This window comes from Coregonus clupeaformis, chromosome 9, assembly GCF_020615455.1.
Source record: "Coregonus clupeaformis isolate EN_2021a chromosome 9, ASM2061545v1, whole genome shotgun sequence".
Classification (NCBI taxonomy): domain Eukaryota; kingdom Metazoa; phylum Chordata; class Actinopteri; order Salmoniformes; family Salmonidae; genus Coregonus; species Coregonus clupeaformis.
In genome coordinates, this window is record NC_059200.1 from 15,568,533 (window position 1) to 15,589,742 (window position 21,210).

Consider the following 21,210-nt stretch of genomic DNA (forward strand, 5'->3'; position numbering starts at 1 on the left):
GTAAGAGCTTTGGGAGTAATATTAACCCTGAGACAGAGTTGTGGTTAGGAGTAGTATTAACATGAGACACAGTGATGGTGGGTTGTGGTTAGGAGTAGTATTAACATGAGACACAGTGATGGTGGGTTGTGTTTAGGAGTAGTATTAACATGAGACACAGTGATGGTGGGTTGTGTTTAGGAGTAGTATTAACATGAGACACAGTGATGGTGGGTTTTGGTTAGGAGTAGTATTAACATGAGACACAGTAATGGTGGGTTGTGTTTAGGAGTAATATTAACATGAGACACAGTGATGGTGGGTTGTGGTTAGGAGTAGTATTAACATGAGACACAGTGATGGTGGGTTGTGGTTAGGAGTAGTATTAACATGAGACACAGTGATGGTGGGTTGTGGTTAGGATTAGTATTAACATGAGACACAGTGATGGTGGGTTGTGTTTAGGAGTAGTATTAACATGAGACACAGTGATGGTGGGTTGTGGTTAGGAGTAGTATTAACATGAGACACAGTGATGGTGGGTTGTGTTTAGGAGTAGTATTAACATGAGACACAGTGATGGTGGGTTGTGGTTAGGAGTAGTATTAACATGAGACACAGTGATGGTGGGTTGTGGTTAGGATTAGTATTAACATGAGACACAGTGATGGTGGGTTGTGTTTAGGAGTAGTATTAACATGAGACACAGTGATGGTGGGTTGTGTTTAGGAGTAGTATTAACATGAGGCACAGTGACGGTGGGTTGTGGTTAGGAGTAGTAATATCATGAGACACAGTGATGGTGAGTTGTGGTTAGGAGTAGTATTAACATGAGACACAGTGATGGTGGGTTGTGGTTAGGAGTAGTAGTAACATGAGACACAGTGATGGTGGGTTGTGTTTAGGAGTAGTATTAACATGAGACACAGTGATGGTGGGTTGTGGTTAGGAGTAGTATTAACATGAGACACAGTGATGGTGGGTTGTGGTTAGGAGTAGTATTAACATGAGATACCGTGATGGTGGGTTATGTTTAGGAGTAGTATTAACATGAGACACAGTGATGGTGGGTTGTATTTAGGAGTAGTATTAACATGAGACACAGTGATGGTGGGTTTTGGTTAGGAGTAGTATTAACATGAGACACAGTGATGGTGGGTTGTGTTTAGGAGTAATATTAACATGAGACACAGTGATGGTGGGTTGTGGTTAGGAGTAGTATTAACATGAGACACAGTGATGGTGGGTTGTGGTTAGGAGTAGTATTAACATGAGACACAGTGATGGTGGGTTGTGGTTAGGAGTAGTATTAACATGAGACACAGTGATGGTGGGTTGTGTTTAGGAGTAGTATTAACATGAGACACAGTGATGGTGGGTTGTGTTTAGGAGTAGTATTAACATGAGGCACAGTGACGGTGGGTTGTGGTTAGGAGTAGTAATAACATGAGACACAGTGATGGTGAGTTGTGGTTAGGAGTAGTATTAACATGAGACACAGTGATGGTGGGTTGTGGTTAGGAGTAGTAGTAACATGAGACACAGTGATGGTGGGTTGTGTTTAGGAGTAGTATTAACATGAGACACAGTGATGGTGGGTTGTGGTTAGGAGTAGTATTAACATGAGACACAGTGATGGTGGGTTGTGGTTAGGAGTAGTATTAACATGAGATACCGTGATGGTGGGTTCTGTTTAGGAGTAGTATTAACATGAGACACAGTGATGGTGGGTTGTATTTAGGAGTAGTATTAACATGAGACACAGTGATGGTGGGTTGTGTTTAGGAGTAGTATTAACAAATAAAATAAAATTGTATTGGTCACATACACATATTTAGCAGATGTTATTGAGGGTGTAGCGAAATGCTAGTGTTCCTAGCTACAACAGTGCAGTAGTATCTAATAATTCACAACAATACACACAAATCTAAAAGTAAAGGAATATAAATATTAGGATGAGTAATGTCTGAGTGGCATTGACTAAAATACTGTAGAATACAGTATATACAGATGAAATGAGTAAAACAGTATGTAAACATTATTAAAGTGACCAGTGTTTCCAAGTCTATGTACATAGGGCAGCAGCCTCTAAGGTGCAGGGTTGAGTAGCCGGGTGGTAGGCGGCTAGTGATGGCTGTTTAACAGTCTGATGGCCTTGAGATAGAAGCTGTTTTTCAGTCTCTCAGTCCCAGCTTTGATGCACCTGTACTGACTTCGCCTTCTTGATGATAGCGGGGTGAACAGGCCGTGGCTCAGGTGGTTGATGTCCTTGATGATCTTTTTGGCCTTCATGTGACATCGGGTGCTGTAGGTGTCCTGGAGGGCAGGCAGTGTGCCCCTGGTGATGCGTTGGGCAGACCTCACCACCCTCTGGAGAGCCCTGCGGTTGTGGGTGGTGCAGTTGCCGTACCAGGCGGTGAAACAGCCCGACAGGATGCTCTCAATTGTACATCTGTAAAAGTTTGTGAGGGTGTTAGGGGCCAAGCCGAATTTCTTCAGCCTCCTGAGGTTGAAGAGGCGCTGTTGCGCCTTCTTCACCACACTGTCTGTGTGGGTGGACCATTGCAGATTGTCAGTGATGTGTACGCTGAGGAACTTTAAGCTTTTCACCTTCTCAACTGCTGTCCCATCGATGTGAATAGGGCGTGCTCTCTCTGTTGTCTCCTGAAGTCCACGATCAGCTCCTTGGTTTTGTTGACGTTGAGGGAGAGGTTATTTTCCTGGCACCACTCTGCCAGGGCCCTCACCTCCCAAACATCAGTGTTTGTGTGCTTCAATGTGACTTTATCAAGTAGTAGCCAGTGTTGTGTTTCACAATTCTACCTGATGTATTTCCAGTTTGTTATGTTGTTATTAGACCAACAATATAGAGGACATTATTATTAGGAGGCTGCAGTAATGTTGAGATGCCAATAGGGGGAGCTCTAGTCTACAACACTAGAACCGTCAGTAGCACTTTGATGAAGCTAATGAGGAGTGTTAATTGAATGGGTTTGTAGAATAGAATGAATGACATCATGGAACTGACCAAATGTAAATTGAACTTTGACCTGTTCCATATAGAACTCAGTGGGGCAACGCAACACATTATAAGATATTATAAACATTCCATATAGAATAGTCAACATATTGTTAACATGGTTCTGTATTAAAGAAAAGTGGAAATGGGGACATATTTTGTCAATTTTAGAAATGTGGGGCCCACTCTAATACAGTAACCTCCCTTCTCTGACATGCTGTTCTGGTCGTCATGCATGTTAATGTCTGAAAGAGGAAGGAAAGGACAGTTCTGGATCAGCTACTTGTGTTCTGACTACTTTTAATATGTATCAACCACAGAACTTAAACTTACTAGCAGTCTCCACACTACCAGTAAATTGACTCTCTGTACAGGACCTCTCTCCACTTCACTCTGTAAGTATTGACAATATCTTGAAATATAGTTTTGGGTTATTTATTTTTAGTCATTAGTCATATACTTGAGGGTAATGTATCATTTTACTTCTTGTTATGTTTTGATCTGTGTTTTGGTTGTTACATTAGGGACAGTATTCATAAAGTGTGTCAGTGTAGGAGTGTGGATCTACATAGGGATGAGATGATTAACCAGGGTATAAAAGACACGCAAACAAACATTTGAATCTCTGCTCAGTGTGTGTGCGTGTATGGACCCGTTTATTTGTGTGAATGACACAGTGGATTTAGCTGAGGGCCCTTTAGGACCAGACTGATAGGGAGTAGGGTTGACATCTATACTGTGTAGGATGTGTTTTAACTTTTCTACATCCATAACAACCAGCTCTCTAGACTTTTATACAGACTCCATGGTCCTTATGGGCCTTCCCTGTGTGTGTGTGTGTGTGTGTGTGTGTGTGTGTGTGTGTGTGTGTGTGTGTGTGTGTGTGTGTGTGTGTGTGTGTGTGTGTGTGTGTGTGTGTGTGTGTGTGTGTGTGTGTGTGTGTGTGTGTGTGTGTGTGTCTGTGTGTGTCTGTGAGTGCGTATTTGTGTGTGTCAGTCACTTGCTGTTTAGCCTCACAGCTTGGGGATAGGAGCTATCATTGAACCTGGTGGTCAGTCTTTAGGCTGCTGTACAGCTTGATGGACCATAGAGGATTGAACATTTATCCTCCTATATTTGGGGTTCTGCGAATAAAACAGCTTCAGAACAATCAATGTAGATATATGTGTTTACAAAACTACAGATCTGTTCAATGTGATTGTTGTTGTTGTTGTTGTTGTTGTTGTTTATAATGACGATGATGATGTTGATGATGGTGATGATTTTGATGATGATGATGATGATGACTTTATTTTATCCATTAGGAAATTATTTTTTGCATCATACAGCATGTGAACTTAAATAGACAGATGTAGACAGACATGAAATACGTCACACACATTACATACATAGTGCAATAGAATTACAGACAGACAGTATTCACATAGACAACCATATAGCACAATACAACACAACACAATATGAGCCGGGTTCATTTTCAGTAATGAGGCCCTGTACCCCATTTACAGTTTATACCTCAATGTATCAGGTGTAGTTATTCACCAGCTATAGAGTGAGTTGTTGATTATGTTTCTAAGACTGCAGGGTGGGAGATACAACAATGGCCTTGAGAACAGCAGGAAGTGTGTTGGTGGTCTTTCTCTGGTCTGTAGCAGGTATGATCTCATTCTTATCTTTTAGTTGCTCTGTTTAACAATCTACAGACATTTCTAAAAGGATAAGAATCATATAATGTTATTCTGGTGTGTTCTGTTAGGAGTCTCCACTTCACTTAAAGAGTTATATTTTACACCTTACTGAGTGATGGTTATCTGTGGTTTCCATTCACACTCAACTCAGCAACTACGGCAACAAAGTGTGGGCAAACGCTACTGTTAGTGTGAGCCAATAGACCTTGGCTTACTGCTGATACCATTGTGTTGTGTGACTGTGTTATAGTGGTCCTGGGTCAGGATGGCTGGAGTGTGACATACACCCCTCAGAGTATCTGTACCTTGAAGGGGTCAACAGTGGAGCTGTCCTGCTCCTACACATATCCCAGAGGTTATACAGTCACGACAACCAAATGGTATAAATGGAAGAATTTGATCTGGACTGAAATCCAAGATAAATATGAGGATCGTATAGAGTACCGTGGGAACAAGGAGAATGACTGCACCCTGAGAATCACAGACCTGAGAGAGGAGGATTCAACATCATATTACTTCTCATTTACAGCAGGCTCATCGAAATATGGCTCATATGTTACTCTCTCTGTCACAGGTACTGTAATCTGACATAAAGAGTATAGTTACCACTTCAAATGATTTATTACATTTTCAGTGAGAACCTTGGAATGGTGCTGACAGACAGATGTTCTCCATTGTTGTTTCATAACTTCAGATCTAAAGGTGACTGGGGGAATGTGGACAAGAGGGGAGTATTGGAAGACACTGACCTGCAGCACCACCTGTACCCTGATTGGTAACCCCACCTACATCTGGTACAAGAACGGACAACATCTAGATGAGAGCACCTACAAGGTCAAATACTCAGTCTCCAGTAACTATGAAGACAGCTACTCCTGTGCTATAAAAGGCCATGAGGATCTCCGGTCTCCTGCAGTCTGTGAGTGTGGATTAAACCCTGACAAAGCCTGTAAACTGAAAAGTTGGTGATTACTTATTAAATGCTCAGTAACTTCCATTCACATTTACTGTTGAAGTAAACTATAATATTTCCAAAGTGGAACTTGGTATTGATATATTCTTGGCAAGAAACATTTTGAAAAGAAAGAGAAATGAAATAGCAAAAATCTTTATGTTTCAGGCACTCAGAGTCTTTGCATTTATGAAAATAATGTAAAATACAGTTATATTTCAGGTGTCCAGGGTCAGGACTGCAACAGAGTGACTTACACCAAGAGGAGAATATGTGCCTTGAAGGGGTCATCAGTGGACATATCATGTACTTATGGCAGTGGTTATGATACCGTCACATCATCACTCTGGTTTAGTCCTAAACAGAGTGCTAGGTGGAGTGATAAGTTGATCCCTGAGGACATAACCAGAGACCCAGGGTATGTAGATCGTGTGGAGTATGGTGGAGAGAAGGAGAGAGGTCGCTCCACCCTGAGAATCACAGATCTGAGAGAAGAGGACTCAGCTGAGTACAAGTTCATATTCAACACACAGACATCAAGATGGGGATACAGCTTCCCTGGAACAACACTGACTGTCACAGGTTACACTGAACAAATGATCATACTCATAGATTTCTATTCACTGTTGGTTTCTTTTTATTTCATCCATAATACTTGATTGGTTTAATTGTGTTATTGTAATTAACCCTGTATTCAGACCTGCAGGTGAAGGTGACTCCTGCCACAGAGGCAGGGAAGAGGACACTGACCTGTATCACGACGTGTACTCTGACTAAGAACCCCAACCCCACCTACATCTGGTACAAGAATGAACACAAAGTAAAGGAGGACTCTTCCAGCTCGTACTCAGTCTACTTTAGTGATGCAGACAGTTACTCCTGTGCCGTAAAAGGCCATGAGGGTCTCTACTCTCCTGCAGTATGTGAGTGTGGACCTTTTCATAAAAATATAATAAAATGTTGTTTCAGGTTGTGAGACTAATGCCAATTAATCAATAAATATTTATCATTATTCAATAATGAAGGTTTGCACTACTGTAAAGTGTGTAACTAGTTTGTTTTCTACTACTTTATAAAAACCATCAGTGTATACCAGTAGATATTGTAATTAAAGATTTATATAAGGTGTTATATTGTCTTTTTGTATTTCAGGTGAGAACTGTTGGAGTGTGACTTACACCCATCAGAGGATCTGTGCCTTGAAGGGGTCAACAGTGGACATATCCTGCTCTTACACATATCCCAGTTATCATGAGATCAAAAAAGCTTTCTGGTTTACTGAATGGTCTGGTATGGATGCTGAAGATCTGAGCTCAGTGCCAGGGTATGAGGGTCATATTGAGTACCTTGGGGATAAGAAGAGTGACTGTACCCTGAGAATCACAGACCTGAGATTGAGAGACTCTGCTGAGTACAGGTTCAGATTCATAACATCCGGAGGAAAGTTTGCTGGCTCACCTGTCTCCCTGACTGTCACAGGTAATCTGTCACACATCTCACATCTATTACTGTAATGACCTTATTAAGGGCAGTCATACAGACACAGTAGTGGTATGTGATGGAAAAATACCAAATCTAGTATATCATATAAGAGGACATATATAGGAGGAGAATAATGATGTGTTTCCTTTTACTCTAGATGTTGTGTTGGAGATGGATCCTACATCTGTGTCAGAGAGGAAGAATGTCACACTGACATGTAGAACCAAATGTACACTGGACCCCATCACAGCCTACAGTTGGTATAAGAATGGACAGCCTATACCAAACAGCAACACCTCCTCTCCTGTCTATAGCCTATTCTCAGTCAGCAGTGAGGATACAGGCAGATACTCCTGTGATGTAGAAGGCCATGAGGATCTCCGCTCTCCTGAAGAGACTCTCAATGTCAGATGTAAGTACATGGGGTTTAAATCTTTAGTTTGCTATGTTAACATTGTAGTGACAGATATTAGCTCCACTTGCTACTTGAATTGATCATCTTCAATAAGAGGGTGAATCTAAATGTAATTGTGTGGAAAAGTACAATTATGGAAAGTTGATATAATATTTTTTACTGACTAAATCCACCGTCTTTTACATCAGATGGACCAAGGAACACATCAGTGTCAGTCAGTCCCTCTGGTGAAATAGTGGAGGGCAGTTCAGTGACTCTGACCTGCAGCAGTGATGCCAACCCACCTGTGGACAAATACACCTGGTACAAGAAGAACGTAACCTCACCGAAAGCTTCAGGACAGAGTTACAACATCACTAACATCAGTTCTGAGGACAGTGGAGAATACTACTGTGAGGCTGAGAATAAATATGGACGTCTCAACTTTTCTGTGTTTGTGGACGTTCAGTGTAAGTTCACCAAACCATCTCATCTTTTGATCAGAGAATCATGCACATCATCTCTTGGTACCTTACATGTTATGTGAGTTCATAATTTTCTGTCACCTTCAACACCAGATGGCCCAAATAACTTTGCAGTGTTAGCCAGTCCCTCTGGTGAAACAGTGGAGGGCAGTTCAGTGACTCTCACCTGCAGCAGTGATGCCAACCCACCTGTGGACAAATACACCTGGTACAAGAAGAACATAACCTCACCAAAAGCATCAGGACAGAGTTACAATATCACTAACATCAGCTCTGAGGACAGTGGAGAATACTACTGTGAGGCCCGGAACAAAATAGCATCTAAGAACTCTACAGCTCTGATGATCATTGTAGCAGGTAAAGTTTCATCTTTAATACTTCAATATAAAACTACACATTTCAAGTTAATCTGAATCATTATACTTTGGATTATTACACCTTAGTTTATAACCATACATTGGGTTATAATAATAATATGCCATTTAGCAGACGCTTTTATCCAAAGCGACTTACAGTCATGTGTGCATACATTTTATTTAATTTTTTTGTGTATGGGTGGTCCTGGGGATCAAACCCACTACCTTGGCATTACAAGCGCCGTGCTCTACCAGCTGAGCTACAGAGGACCACATAATTATAAGTTATAAGATCCCTTAGTTTCTAACTATACATTGGGTTATAAGATCCCTTAACAGGTTTTGCAATAATGTCCTGTATTTAAGTGTATTTTTAGTTTATTATATCATACCATGTACTCACATCATCCATATTATATTATAGAGAAACAAACATCAGTTATGACGACAGCTGTAGGAATCATAGTTGTTGTTCTGGTTCTCATCCTCTGTCTCTCTGGCTTCATGTGGCTCAGGTGAGTTAAAATGCATATTTTTATGATTATTTTACCTTAGCACTCTGATTTTATATTAACTTAATTAATTCATGAATTAATTCATTCATGTTTAAAACTGTGTTTGTAATATATTAACTTCCACTAGAGGTCAGTAGAGAGCATAACTCACTCTGTCCCTCTTTATCTCTTTTACAGGAGATTCAGAGGAGGAAGTGATGCCACAGGAGACACAGGAGACACACAGGTGATTCCATCAGTTACACCAGAATTTCCCTAAATCTGTCCTGGGGGCACATTTTGGTTTTTGCCTTAGTACTACACAGCTGATTCAAATAACCAACTCATAGTCAAGCTTTGATTATTTGAATCAGCTGTGTAGTGCTAGGGCAAAAAATAAAACGTGCACACAGGGGGCAGCCCACAGTTTGGGAAACCCTGAGTTACACCTCCACCTTCACACCTGCCAGCATTCATTTACTGTGTCACGACAGTCTCTTTCATACTATGTTCACTGGTACCTCTCTCTCTCTCTCTCTCTCTCTCTCTCTCTCTCTCTCTCAGAGTGTCCGTCCTGACTCTAACAGTGACACGTACACAGCTCTGAACATGAGGACCATGTCCCCTGTCTATGACACCCTGGCAGTAAGTCTCTTATAATTAATTTTGATTGTTTGTGAGTGTGTTTGTGTTTTATACAGTACTTGAATGCATTTAGAGAAAATGATGGAAAGACTGGTGTCTCAAAGAACTCATGCATTTCCTCTCTCCCTCCCTCTCCCTCTCTCCCACTCTCTATATCTTTCTCTTTCACGCTCTCTCTCTCTCTCTCTCTCTCTCTCTCTCTCTCTCTCTCTCTCTCTCTCTCTCTCTCTCTCTCTCTCTCTCTCTCTCTCTCTCTCTCTCTCTCTCTCTCTCTCTCTCTCTCTCTCCACAGAGTGTCCATCCTGACCCTAACAGTGACATGTACACAGCTCTGAACATGAAGACCAGGTCACCAGAGTACGACTCCCTGGCAGTAAGTGTGTGTGTTTGTCCATAACAATGTTAGAGGGAATGCTAATTCAGTACGTCTTCTTTCAGAATGTGAGGGGACTCTCCCACTGAAGAGAACCACCACACAATCTGGACTGAAGAGAACCACCACACAACCTGGACTGAAGAGAACCACCACACAACCTGGACTGAAGAGAATCACCACACAACCTGGACTGAAGAGAAGCACCACAGATCCTGGACTGAAGATTTCCAAGCAAAAGCTAGGCCTCACTCCTCTATTCTCTTGCTATCATATCTAGAAGGTTTTCCAGACCATGAACTTTAACTTTTGAGTAAATGCTGGAATATATATATTTTTTCATATAATGATAATTATGTATATTGATGATAAATGGGATGGGTTATGTTTCTGCTTTTTTTCAATGGGATTTTACCATTTCCATATTTTTGATGATATAAATAGCCTACTTTTCTTGTGGACCAATCTATAGTTTAAGATTATATTTCTGATCTTTTTCTATGGGATTTTGCCTTTTTACAGATTTATCAATAGTCCTACTTTCATCAGCAACTAATATGGATAATATTGATAACAGCTTTTTAATATTTTTAGCTCTTGGGGCAAGTTGCTCCTGATGTGGTTAATGTTGATTTGCTTTGTATTGCTGTCAGACATCATTCAGAATTTTGTATGTTATATTACCTAATACTATATTGTTCAGTGTCATGATATTGCTTGTTTTTTATTAAATCATCAGTACATTACATACATTTAACAATTTGCCGTTTTTTTACATTGCGGTTCAGTGTCAATACAGAATATGCATTATGTTGTAAATAAGAGCAACGTTTCTTGTATTTCTGCATATTGGACACTTGATGGCGCCATTATACCACATAACCATGAGTGACTAGGCTAGCGTTTCCTAAACTCGATCCTGGGGACCCCAAAGGATGCACGTTTTGGTTTTTGCCCTAGGAGTTTTCCCAAATGTTCCAAATTGGTCAATTTGTACATTTTCAAGTACATAACTATAGAGAACATACAAAAATGCTATGGTAATAAAAAATATATGTTTTCACACTCCCAGGAATGTCATACATGATGGATCATTAGCTTCCCTACAGAAAATACACTAACCTTCACACATCTAGCCAGAGACAGCAGGGGGTCAAACTGTAGAACCCAGTTCCTACATTTGAATATAAAAATTGGATTTTATCAAACAAAACTATGCTACATTTTATCTCTGGGACCCTCAGGATGACAAATCAGAGCAAGCTTACTGAATGTAAGTACAGGTGAATGAGGTGAATGTATCAAACCAGTTTCCAAGACAAAGTGTTTTGTTGTTGTGCACTATCCTAAAACAATAGCATGGTATTTTTTCACTGTAATAGCTACTGTAAATTGGACACTGCAGTTAGATTAACAATCATTAAAGCTTTCTGCCCACATAAGACATGTCTATGTCCCGGAAAGTTGGAGTTGTTTACAACGCCATTCTAGTCACATATCGCATATTGAGCAGCAATTGTCCTGGTATAGGGACACCGATCCAGTAGAGGTTAGCCCTTTGTGTGTGTGCTCCTCCAGAGAAGGGTATTCAGCTGTATAAGCAGGGCCAGTACTGTGGACATGTTCTCTGAGGTTATCCACTAGGTGAGGTGAGCTTTTGGTTTTATTAATGTATTGCCACCGGGGTCCGCTTGTGTAACTGCTAAACTGCTTGCTGACTGTACACTGTACCGCATGATTGTAGCAGGTTTACTAATGTGTTAGTTCTAGTAGCTATGTTGACTATGAAGCTAGCTAATATGGTGACTGATGTAGGCTGTGTGTAGCGGTTAGCGGTCATGATATGAGGGTTTGGCTTTGAAAGTTTTTTTTGCCTGGTCACAGACAGCTGATGTGTTGTGCACTGAAGACCACAAGTGAAGGGAAAAGGTGAGAGAAATAGTGTGTTGATGCGAGAAGGAATACAATGTGGCTGCTATGTGTTTACACGTGATCAGGGGTGTATTCATTCCGCCGATTCTGTAGAAAAACTTTTCTTAAACGGAAGCAAATGCAATGGAACGGGGATAAACATACCTGAATTTCTGTAATAGAAACTCTCGTTTGCAACTGTTGGACTAATGATTACACTCTAGATCAGCTAGAGGCAGGCAAGAGTGTGCAAGGCGGTATTGAATGTGTCACTGTCTGTCACCTTGATTACTCAAAATGTTCTCTCAACCTGTGCACCTACGTTGTAAACTTTCATATATAGGCTAGATTGTAACAACTTCATGATGGGTACAGGGACATTTCGAGTATCATGACATGTAGTAGCCTCTCCTCCCCTCAGGACTCCAGTGGTGGACCTCTCCTCCCCTCAGACTCCAGTGGTGGACCTCTCCTCCCCCCAGGACTCCAGTGTTGGTCCTCTCCTCCCCTCAGACTTCAGTGGTGGACCTCTCCTCCCCCAGGACTCCAGTGGTGGACCTCTCTCCCCCCAGGACTCCAGTGGTGGACCTCTCCTCCCTCAGACTCCAGTGGTGGACCTCTCCTCCCCCAGGACTCCAGTGGTGGACCTCTCCTCCCCCAGGACTCAGTGGTGGACCTCTCCTCCCCCTCAGACTCCAGTGGTGGACCTCTCCTCCCCCAGGACTCCAGTGGTGGACCTCTCCTCCCCCAGGACTCCAGTGGTGGACCTCTCCTCCAGCTCAGGACTCCAGTGGTGGACCTCTCCTCCCCTCAGGACTCCAGTGTTGGTCCTCTCCTCCCCTCAGGACTCCAGTTGGTGAGTATGTTTAAATGGGTGTCATACCTGGGTTGTTAGTGTGTCCCAAGACCATGCTAGCCCACTGAGCTAAAGTCTAGGCTTTAGCTCCAGGAGCTAACATGAATCTCCAGGTTTCAGACATTGGTTATCTCATCATTACAGATGACCTTAGTTCACTGAAATCACATCCAGTCTGTTGTTTGGTTATTCCACATCTAAATAATACATCATTTAATTGTAGTATACATCCCTACAGTTATAGGTTCTATAGACTGTCCCAAATAGCACCCTATTCCTATATTCTTATACCCTTTGGCCCTGTTCAAAAGTAGTGCACTATGTACAGAATAGGGTACCATTTAGGGAGCATTCATAATGTTGTGTTGTTATAATGTACATTCTAATTCTATGTTCTGTACTGTAGGTGAGGAGAGATAGAGAGTATCAGAGCTCTACATTCTAATTCTATGTTCTGTTCTGTAGGTGAGGGGAGATAGAGAGTATCAGAGTTCTACATTCTAATTCTATGTTCTGTACTGTAGGGGGAGGGAGATAGAGAGTATCAGAGTTCTACATTCTAATTACATTTACATTTTAGTCATTTAGCAGACACTCTTATCCAGAGCAACTTACAGTTAGTGAGTGCATACATTTTTCATACTGGCCCCACGTGGGAATCGAACTCCTAGAAGGAGTCAGACCACAATTGATTTGATTGTGCCGGGCTCAGACTTGCTGTGCTGTGTTAAAGACAGACTGAATAGCACCCGGCTGTCTCCCTCTCCTCCCTGCTGCAGCGACCACCACAGAACATCAAGTGTGTAACACCCTGTCCGTGTTGCTGTAGCTGCAACATAACAGACATCTGACTAAAAAGTTGTGTTCCTGAAATATTCTCTACTCCCTCAACCCTTGCTCTCTGCACATGACACGTATGCATCACGTGCCCAATAGGGCATGACCTATAGCATATCATAATCACATCAACAAATTGGTTATAACAAACTCCGAACACGTGACAGCTAAATAGATGCAGAGGACGTGACAAATAAACTCGAAAACGGGGGAATGTTTACTGGTTGCTCAAGAGGTAAAGGGGAAGTCAGATGTGTGGAATAAATGTGACTAGTTGTGGAAAATACAGGAGATCAAGAAAAAGAAGGTAAGGAGCGCTGTGTGCATATTATGTGTGCCAAACAGGTGCTGTTAGATTACTGACCGTTTGGAACAATGTAAACACTAAATGTAAAAAAAAAAATACCAGCGAGGCTGTCTAACGAGATAAAAAAAAAAGTGTAAAGCCTTTATTACAGCATAGCAAAGAGTAAAAACATCAGAATGTGAAATTGTTTATCCGACATGGTTGTGTGAGGTTGGGTGCGCATGGAATCAGTAGCCTATTAAACAAACGCAAACAACCAGGATGTGTCTTATTTCGATAGAGATTATTTATAAAGCCAAGCATATTTAACAGTTAGGCTATTGATTATAGACCTAATTAAGTTGTGGTTCACTCCTCACTTTTCTTAGACAATTAAAGCAAGGGCTGTTTTCTCATCTCCTAACTCTGCTGCTGGTTCCGCCACATTGTTCTCAACACCAATATGCTGGTTAACTTTGCTATTATGCACATAGCAACATTGTCTAGGAAAAGGCGCCAATTCAACAGCGCAAAGATGTTTCAGAACCGCCGACAGCGACCGCTTAGCGCACAGATGTTTCAGAACCGCCACGTCTATTTCTGTGGGCACAAGCACTGTTCATGACAAATTCACACCCCTTGTTGGTGGAGAGAATTTTGCAGGTTTAAATATTATTTACTGCAATTCTACACATTTTGTCATGGGGTGCAAAGTACATTTAGCAGTTTTAAAGCTAATTTTCTTGCAATTCTATACATTGTGCCATGTGTAATGTGTATTCATGTGATATTTGAGTGACCTTTTTTTTTTTACAATCAAAGGGCTAAAAAACCTAAATGACAAGTTATAAATAGCTCTCTAAGGTACGCAATGACTGACATGACAAGAGGAACTATCACAATCGTTGAGAGACGGGTCAGACCAAGGTGCAGCGTGATATGCGTACATGTTTATTCAACCATTAAACATACAAACCAAAACAAGAAAACAACGTAACGTGAAGTCCTCAGGCTATAAACATACAAGCCTAACACGGAACAAGATCCCACAACAACGGTAGGCAAACAGGCTACTTAAGTATGATCCCCAATCAGAGACAACGAGCGACAGCTGTCTCTGATTGGGAATCACACCCGGCCAAAGATAGAAATACAATACCTAGAACATAAACATAGAATTTCTAGCATAGATTCTCACGCCCTGACCAAACCAACTAAAGACGACCGGCCTCTCAAGGCCAGGGCGTGACAGGAACTGATGATGCGCTACCTTGTGCATTCTATTACAACTTTCAAGAGTACGTTTAAAGCCGACTGAGTTCCTTTAAAAAAAATGTTTTGATAAAAAAGCGTGCCCCTCCCAGTTTGGGAACCACTGTCTTAGAGTGATGACTGTGCCACCCCCACGGCCTCCACAATGGATCAGTCCACTCAGACAGGTCCTGTACATGAATGTTTTTTTTTTTGCTACTGCTCGACCAAAGAAATCTGTCGACCAAACAATCGACCAGTTGACTAAATGGGGTCAGCCCTAGTAGAGCGTGTGTGTGTGTGTGCGCGTGCGTGCGTATGCAGCGAGCCTCATAATTCTATGTTCTGTACACGACCTCCCGAGTGGCGCAGTGCTAGCTGTGCAACTAGAGATCCTGGTTTGAATCCAGGCACTGTCGTAGCCGGCCGCGACCGGGAGACCCATGGGGCGGCGCACAATTCGTCCAGGGTAGGGGAGGGAATGGCCGCCAGGGTTGTGGGTTCGTTTCCCACGGGGGGCCAGTATGTAAAATAAAAAAATTATGTATGCACTCACTAACTGTCAGTCGCTCTGGATAAGAGCGTCTGCTAAATGACTAAAACGTAATGTAAGTGAGGGGAGATAGATAGTATCAGAGTTCTACATTCTAATTCTATGTTCTGTACTGTATGTGAGGAGAGAGTATCAGAGTTCTACATTCGAATTCTATGTTCTGTTCTGTAGGTTAGGAGAGCATCAGAGTCCTACATTCTAATTCTGTCTTCTGTACTCTAGGTGAGGGGAGATAGAGAGGAGGGATTATGTGCCTTTGTCAACTTCAAGAATGCCAACACGGACACTCGTGCCTTGGAGAGGTGGGATGAAGCATCATGCTGTCAAATGCTTTCAACTATGTGAGTTGTGCTTTCAATTATTTAGCTTGAACTTTACGAGTTTGTACTTTTGGGACAATGCTATTTGTTCCGTTGTACTTTTGGGACTATGCTATTGGTTCTATTGTACTTTTGGGACTATTCTATTGGTTCCATTTTACTTTAAGGACAATCTTTATTTAACCTTTATTTAACCAGGCAAGTCAATTAAGAACAAATTCTTATTTACAATGGCGGCCTGGCAAGAGGCAAAAGGCTTCCTGTGGGGACGGGGGCTGGGGTAAAAAAAGAAGTATGACAAAACGAACAACACAGACAGAAGACACTGGCAACAGCATGTGGGTGAAACAGCTACATGTCTCAACAACCTGTTCATATATGTGTCCTTTGAACTCCTCCAGGGATACCAGGTCCTGGAGTTTTAGGTCTGTTTGGAGGACATTCCAAGATCAAGGGGCTGAATAATGAAATTACTTTTTTCCATGCTTGGTTTACATTTTCGGGACTGTTATCATAAAACAAGATTGAGATCTGATCTTGTATGTGTTCTCATTTCGTGCTACAATAGAGGATAGATAAAATGGCAGTTTTCCTTAAATGGTCTGATTAAGAATGTACCAGTGTTTGATCCTGCGTGTTGCTACTGATGTCCACCTGACAGCACTGTAGAGATCACAATGGTGAGTTAGACGTCTCTGCATGATACAAAGAGTCAAGAGCCTTCAGTGTAGAGCTTGAGGCTTGCTCATAAATAGTATCACCATTGTCCAACACAGAGAGAAAAGTACAACAATTCAACTCCTTTCTGGCGGCAAAGGGGAAAACAAGCTTTGTGCCGGTAATGAAACCCAATACAATGTTATTGGTTCCATTGTACTTTTGGGACAATGCTATTAGTTCCATTGTACTTTTGGGACTTTGCTATTGGTTCCATTGTATGAATTTGGACTGTGCCTGTTGTTTGTCCTCCTGTCCAGGGGGTGGAGCTGGAGAGCACTAGGCTGGTGATCAGGTACGCAGACCGCTAGATGCAGAGAATCCCTCCCTCTCCTCAGAGGACCAACCCTATGTACATAAACTATACTTTTTTAACATATATAAACATTTATAATGTGTTAATTATGAGTTATTCTAAAGTGTTACCAATCAACTCATATCAACTTTTGAAATGTACCAAAGTGCAGACAAAAGACAGAAGGTGGGGGCAGGAGCACCAGAGTGTGTTTTCATACTGTTTGTGTGTGTCTCCCCAGGCCCAGGAGGATGGTTCCCATCAATGGCAACGAGGGTTTCTTCTGGAGGACCCCCGGCTGTCTCTATGGTTATTTTACATGGTAAGTTGACTGAGAACACATTCACATTTACAGCAACAGCTAATAGTTATAGGGGGGAGGAGAGGGGATGAATGAGCCAATTGGAAGCTGGAGATGATTAGGTGGTATGAGGGCCAGATTGGGTTTTTTAGCCAGGACACCAGGGTCAACACCCAAAATCTTACTATAAGTGCCATTGGATCTTTAGTGATCACAGAGAGTCAGGACACCTGTTTAACATTTCATCTGAATGACGGAACCCTGCACAGGGCAATGTCCCCAATCACTGCCCTGGGGTAATTGGATGTAGTTTTTTAGGCCAGAGGAAAGAGTGCCTCCTACTGGCCCACCAACACCACTTCCAGCAGCATCTGGTCTCCCATCCAGGACCAACCCTGCTTATCTTCAGAGGCAAGCCAGCAGTGGGATGCAGGGTGGTATGCTGCTGGTAAACACAAGCCTCACCAGAGAGGAAGAGACAGGAAACCATGGCAACTCTGACCACCCTGACAACCCTGGCCACCACGCAGCGACCGGATATGACAGAGGGAGGAAGATGAGGAAGAGAAAAATAATGAATATGTAGATTGAAGAAGAGGAGGAGGGACTGTCTCTCTACTTTAAAAGGGAAGAGGAAGCTTGGATAGAATGGGGGTGTTGGGGGGTGTCACCCCTTTTGTAGTCCTCTGACACAAAGCACAGACAGAACACTGGACATATAGAAGTAGTGTGTGAAGTGTCAACCAAAGTGAAGAGGAGTGCACCTCTGATTTCCATCCCCCTCTCCCTCGGCCTGAGCTGTGAAACATGTCATCATTGATGTCAGATGATGGAGATGATGTCATCATTAGAATCTTGAGGGAATCGTTGCCCAGGAAACCTTTCATGCAGATTAATAAATAAATTGAATGGGTTTGTAGAATAGATTGAATTACATCATAGAACTGACCTAATGTAAATGGAACTTTTACCTGTTCCATGTAGAACTCAGAGGGGCAAGGCAACACATTCTAAGATATTATAAACATTCCAAATAGAATAGTCAACATATTGTTAACATGGTGCTGTATTTAAATAAAAGTGGAAATGGGGGACATTTTGTCCATTTTAGAAATGTAGGGCCCACTCTAATACAGTAACCTTCCTTTTCTGACATGCTGTTCTGGTCCTCATGCATGTTAATGACTTAAAGAGGAAGGAAAGGACAGTTCTGGATCAGCTACTTGTGTTCTGACTACTTTAAATATTCATCAGCCACAGAACTGACACTTACTAGCAGTCTCCACACTACCAGTCAGTTGACTCACTGTACAAGACCTCTCCCCTTCACTTCTAGCTGTAAGTACATTTGACAATATCTAGAAATATATTTTTAGTTATTTGTTTTTAGTCATTAGTCATATACTTGAGGGTAATGTATCATTTTACTTCTTGTTATGTTTTGATCTGTGTTTTGGTTGTTACATCAGGGACAGTATTCATAAAGTGTCTCAGTGTAGGAGTGTGGATCTACATAGGGATGAGATGATTAACCAGGGTAAAAAAGACATGCAAACTGCATGCTCCCTCACAATTTGAGACATCTGTGGCTTTGTGTTGTGTGACAAAACTGTGCATTTTAGAGTGGACTTTTATTTTCCCCAGCACAAGGTGCACCTGTGTAATGATCATGCTGTTTAATCAGCTTCTTGATATACCACACCTGTCAGGTGGATTTATTATTTTGGCAAATGAGAAATGCTCACTAGCAGGGATGTAAACAAATTTGTGGCCAAAATTTGAGCGAAATAAGCTTTTTGTGCGTATAGAACATTTCTGGGATCTTTTATTTCAGCTCATTAAACATGGGACCAACACTTTACATGTTGCGTTTATATTTTTGTTCAGTATAGCTGAGGGCAGACTGATAGGGAGTAGGGTTGACATCTATACTGTACATTGAGGTATAAACTGTAAATGGGGTACAGGGCTTCATTACTGAAAATGAACCAGGCTCACACACACACGCTCACACACACACATGCACACACACACACACACACACACACACACACACACACACACGATCACACACACACACACACACACACACACACACACACACACACACACACACACACACACACACACACAGAGAAAGCCTCTGTAGGGATGTGTGTTTCTCTAGAATTCCCTACAGAGGCTCTCTGTGTGTGTGTGTGTGTGTGTTTGTGTGTGTTCTAGTGTGTGTGTGTTTGTGTGTGTGTTCGTGTGTGTGTGTGTGTGTGTGTGTGTGTGTGTTCATGTGTGTGTGTGTGTGCATGTGTGTGTGAGCCTGGTTCATTTTCAGTAATGAGGCCCTGTACCCCATTTACAGTTTATACTTCAATGTATCAGGTGTAGTTATTCACCAGCTATAGAGTGAGTTGTTGTTTATGTTTCTAAGACTGCAGGGTGGGAGATGCAACAATGGCCTTGAGAACAGCAGGAAGTGTGTTGGTGGTCTTTCTCTGGTCTGTGACAGGTATGGTCTCATTCTTTAACTTTTAGTTGTTTTGTTTAACAATCTACAAACATGTCTAAGAGGTTAAGAATCATAATGTTATTCTAGTGTGTTCTGTTAGGCGTCACCTCATAGAGTGATGCTTTTCTGTTGTTTTCATTCACACTCAACTCAGCAACTACGGCAACAAAGTGTGGACAAATCCTACTGTCATTGTGAGACAATATGCCTTGTCTTAATGTAATACCCTTGACTTCTGTGACTGTTTCAGTGGTACTGGGTGAGAATGACTGGAGTGTGACTTACACCACTCAGAGTATCTGTGCCTTGAAGGGGTCAACAGTGGAGCTGTCCTGCTCTTACACATATCCCAGTGGTACAGTCACAACAACCCTCTGGTTCACTAAAAATGATGCTGCTGGGAATCCTTTGAGTCTGAGTGATGACCCAGACTACAAAGGTTGTGTGATGTACCCTAGAGATAAGAAGAATGGCCACACCCTGACAATCACAGACCTGAGAGAGAGTGACTCAGCTACGTACAAATTCAGATTGATAACAGATCAGAACGGAGGGAAATATAGTGGCTATCCTGGAGTCACTCTGTCTGTCACAGGTACAGTTACATTCAATAAAGCTAAACTATTGAATTCCATTTCGTTCAGGAGAATTGTCTTGCTTTGTATTTATGTCTGTATAACATAGGATCTCTTCCATCTTTGTATTAGCGTGATAAGTCAGTGATAAAGGGATTTACAGTGATATTGTTTTTTCTCCAGGTCTTCAGGTGAAGGTGACTGGTGGACATCAGGATAAGACACTGACCTGTAGCACCACCTGTACTCTGACTGACAACCCCAAACCCATCTACATCTGGTACAAGAACGGACACAAAGTAAAGGAGGACTCTTCCAGCTCGTACTCAGACTACTTTAGTGATGCAGACAGTTACTCCTGTACAGTAAAAGACCATGAGGTTCTCAGCTCTCCTGCAGTATGTGATTACAGTACAATAGTACAGTATTCTACTCAGCAAGTATCATGCACTCAGGCAAAAGTGACAGGTCTTACTTTATCAATCATTACAGAGCAAAAAGCATTTTTTTAAACTAATTGTCTATATTACTTAAATTATTATGATTATAATTATTATGAAATAATTGTGACATTACCACTTTGGGACCTTCATCTTTCTATCAGATAAACCAAAGAACACCTCAATGTCAGTCAGTCTTGCTGGTGAAATAGTGGAGGGCAGTTCAGTGACTCTGACCTGCAGCAGTGATGCCAACCCACCTGTGGACAAATACACCTGGTACTTTCAAAATAAGACTTTTCAAAATGGATTTGGAAAGATCTACAACATAAGTAACTTAAAGTCTAAGGAAAATGGACATTACCACTGTGAGGCCTGGAATGGAAGATGGTCTAGGAACTCTACAGTTCTGATGATAAATTTACCAGGTGAAGTTTCATCTTCAATATTTCAATACAAAATTACATTTCAAGCTAATATTAATAATCATATTCGGCT